The sequence below is a fragment of the Ursus maritimus genome (assembly GCF_017311325.1).
Source record: "Ursus maritimus isolate PB19 chromosome X unlocalized genomic scaffold, ASM1731132v1 scaffold_X1, whole genome shotgun sequence".
In the NCBI taxonomy this organism is placed as follows: Eukaryota; Metazoa; Chordata; class Mammalia; order Carnivora; family Ursidae; genus Ursus; species Ursus maritimus.
Genome location: NW_024423319.1, coordinates 61,322,980 through 61,326,482, shown reverse-complemented (window position 1 = coordinate 61,326,482; position 3,503 = coordinate 61,322,980). Strand labels below are relative to the sequence as shown.

General features: G+C 34.3%; 1 pseudogene; it reads right to left on the bottom strand.

Annotated features, from left to right (window-relative positions):
- Window positions 1–719: 719 nt before the first annotated feature.
- LOC103671961 lies at window positions 720–1,359 on the bottom strand (annotated as a pseudogene).
- Window positions 1,360–3,503: the final 2,144 nt, after the last annotated feature.

Genomic DNA, 3,503 nt, shown 5'->3' with positions numbered 1-3,503 from the left:
GAAAATTAAGGGATGGAAAAATGTTCACCATGCACATGGAAGCAGGAAAGAAAAAAAAGCTGGGGTAACAACACTTATATAAGATAAAATAGACTTTAAAACAAAAACTGAAAAAAATAAAACAAAGATTGTAACAAGCGACAGATGGGCATTATATAACGATAAATGGATCATTTTTAAAAATATAAACAGTTTATTTACTCTAAACGGTAACACAGGAAAAATGACATATAAACACAAAGGAAATGGAGTGATGAAGAGAAGCTGGCTGACTTTGGATTTGAGGCTCATGAGCAACATAACCCAAATTCTGTGGAGAAAGAGGAGGGAAGGAGGCCAGCTGGAGCCTAAGTGTAGCTCTAAATAGTGGAAAGCATCCTGGCATCAGCAAACAAAGGAAACTAGCTCCTGGGGGCTCATTGATGTATAAAAGTTTTTAAATTTTACAGCTGTTGAATACTAACATTAATATTAAAATAAAAAGAAGTTATACATAACAATTAAAAATACAAAAGACTAAAGGAAGAGACCCTGTATGAAAAACAAGGTAATTCAGTGAATTGAGAACTGTGTACCAGTGGTGGAAATGAACAATGGCACTTCTCAACCCTCCTCAGGTGACTAGTAATTGTACAGAGCAATGTTAAATTTCAAAAATGTTGTAAATAAGTTCTTGCCAAGTCAATCCCTTCCTTCTTTTGTTGTCACAAGGTCACCACTTATGAAGGTGTGAACATCTTGGCTTATGCTCAAACCCTCTTCTCATACTACAGTCTGTTTTGGCAGTAAATCCTGTAGGTCTCTGTTTGAGCTGGATCCTGGATATTTGGTCCATTTAGATGTTTCTAAATTCTTAACAAGATCTGCTTAATTGTGATGGCTGGTCTCCAGGCTTTTTCCTCAAAGATGAACAGGCACACTAAGTCTGATGGGTACACATTGCAGTGAAACAGTGATGGTTCAAATTTGTATTTTGGGGGTGAAGATGGATAATCATCTTTGAAAAGCATCCATAGTTTAAACAAGCCTCCTTCCCATGGAGTCTCTTTCTTTCCTAGAATGCTGCACTCCTAGTTCATGAGGCTTATCATGGCATTGGGATTTTCTGTTGGGACAGCCACAAAGCCAAACAAGGGGTCCTTCTTCCAGGCTTTCTTCTCCTGGGTGAGTCTGCTGAAGGTGATCTCCAACATATTCAAAGTCCCTTGGGCAGCCAACACATGGTAAGAAAGATGGATGAGGTGGCAGCAGTGTTCCCTTTGGCTTAAGACTTCACTCCCAAGCCTACTTTGTGGCCAAAGGGTCAATTTTACAAGAGGATATAACAATTGTAAATATCTACACACCTGACAGTGGAGTGCCTAAATATATAAAACAGATATTAATGGACATAAAGAGAGAAATTGATGGTAATTTGATAAGAGTAGGGGACCTTAACACCCCACTTATATCAATGGATAGATCATACAGACAGAAAATCAATAAGGAAATGATGTCTTTGAATGATGCATTGGACCACACAAACATAACAGATATATATAGAACATCCCATCCAAAAACACAAATACACATATTTTCAAGCACACATAAAACATTCTCCAGAATACATCATATAATAGGTCATAAAAGAAGACTCAATAAATTTCAGAAGATAGAAATCATACTATGCATCTTTTCTGATCACAACAGTATGAAACTGGAGATAAATCACAAGAAAAAGACTAGAAAAAAACACAAACATGTGAAGATTAAACAAAATGATAGTAAATAATCAATGAGTCAACAAAGCAATAAAAAATTAAAAATACATGGACACAAATGAAAATGAAAACAAAATGGTCCAAAATCTTTGGAAGATAGTAAAAGCTGTTCAAAGAAGAAAGTATACAGCAACAGAGGCCTACCTCAGGAAACAAGAAGCTCAAATAAATAATCTAGCCTTACACCAAGAACTAGAAAAAGAAGAAGAATCAAAGCCCAGGGTGAATAGGAAAGAGGAAATAATAAAAATCAGAGCAGAAATAAATGTCACAGAGACAAAAAAAAATGGTAGAAAAAAATCAATGAAATCACAAGCTGGTTCTTTAAACAAAATTGAAAAATCCTTAGCCAGCCTCATCAAGAAAGAAAGAAAGAAAGAAAGAAAGAAAGAAAGAAAGAACCAAACTAATGAAAATCAGAAATGAGGGAAATAACAAAAGGTACTACAGAATTACGAAGGATTATAAGACAGTACTGCAAAATGGTATATGCCAAAAATCTGGAAAACCTAGAAGAAATGGTTAAATATTTAGAAACATGCAATCTTCCAAAACTGAATCAGGAGGAAACAGACAATCTGAACAGACAGATCACAAGTAATGAAATTGAATCTATCAAGAAATAAAAGTCCAAGAGCAGATGTATTCACAAGTGAATTCTACCAGACATTTAGAGAAGAGTTAATGCCTATTTTCAAAGTATTGCAAAAAATAGAAGAGAAAGGAAGCTTCGAAATGCACTCTACAAGGCCCACGTTACCCTGGTAACAAAACCAGACAAAGATATCACAAAAAAAGAAGAAAAAAAAAAGGAAAAGAAAAGTACAGGGTAATATCCCTCATGAACATAGATGCAAAACTTCTCAATAGAATATTAGCAAATCGTATACAATACACTAAAAAGATCATTCACCACAATCAAGTAGGATTTATTCTAGAGATGAAATAATGCTTCAATATTTACAAATCAATCAGCAGCATACACTAATTAAAAATAACAAATTATAAAAAATCATATGATCTTCTCACTAGATGCAGAAAAAGAATTGGACAAAATTCAACATCTGTCATGATAAAAACTCTTACCAAAGTAGTTAGAAGAAACATACTTCAACATAATAAAAGCTGTATATGAAAATCTCACAGGGAACATCACACTCAAAGGTGAAAAACTGAGTGCTTTACCTCAGGATCAGGAACAAGAAAAAGATGTCCACTCTTGACACTTTTATTCAGCACAGTACTGTGAGTCCTAACTATAGCAATATGACAAGAAAAAGAAATAAGAGTCATACTGGCAAAAAAAAAAAAGTTAAATTATCACTATTTGCAGATGACATGATATTAGATAATCCTAAAGACTATATCAAAAAAACTACTAGAAGTAATAAATGACTTCAGTAACATGTCAGGTTATGTCATTAATAACCAGAAATTAGTAGATTTTCTACACACTAATAATGAAGTATTAGAAAGATAAGTTAAAAAAAAATCATTGAGGGACCTGGGTGGCTCAGTCAGATAAGCGTCCTTTGACTCTTGGTTTTGGCTCAGGTCATGATCTCATGGTCATGAGATCAAGCCCCACACGGGGCTCCTCACTCAGCATGGAGTCTGCTTGAGATTCTTTCCCTCTCCCTCTGCCACTCCCTTAACTCATGTACAGTTTCTCTCTCTAAAATAAACAAATAAAATAGTTTAAAAAATAAAAATAATAAAATAAAGAAAACATTATTTACAATT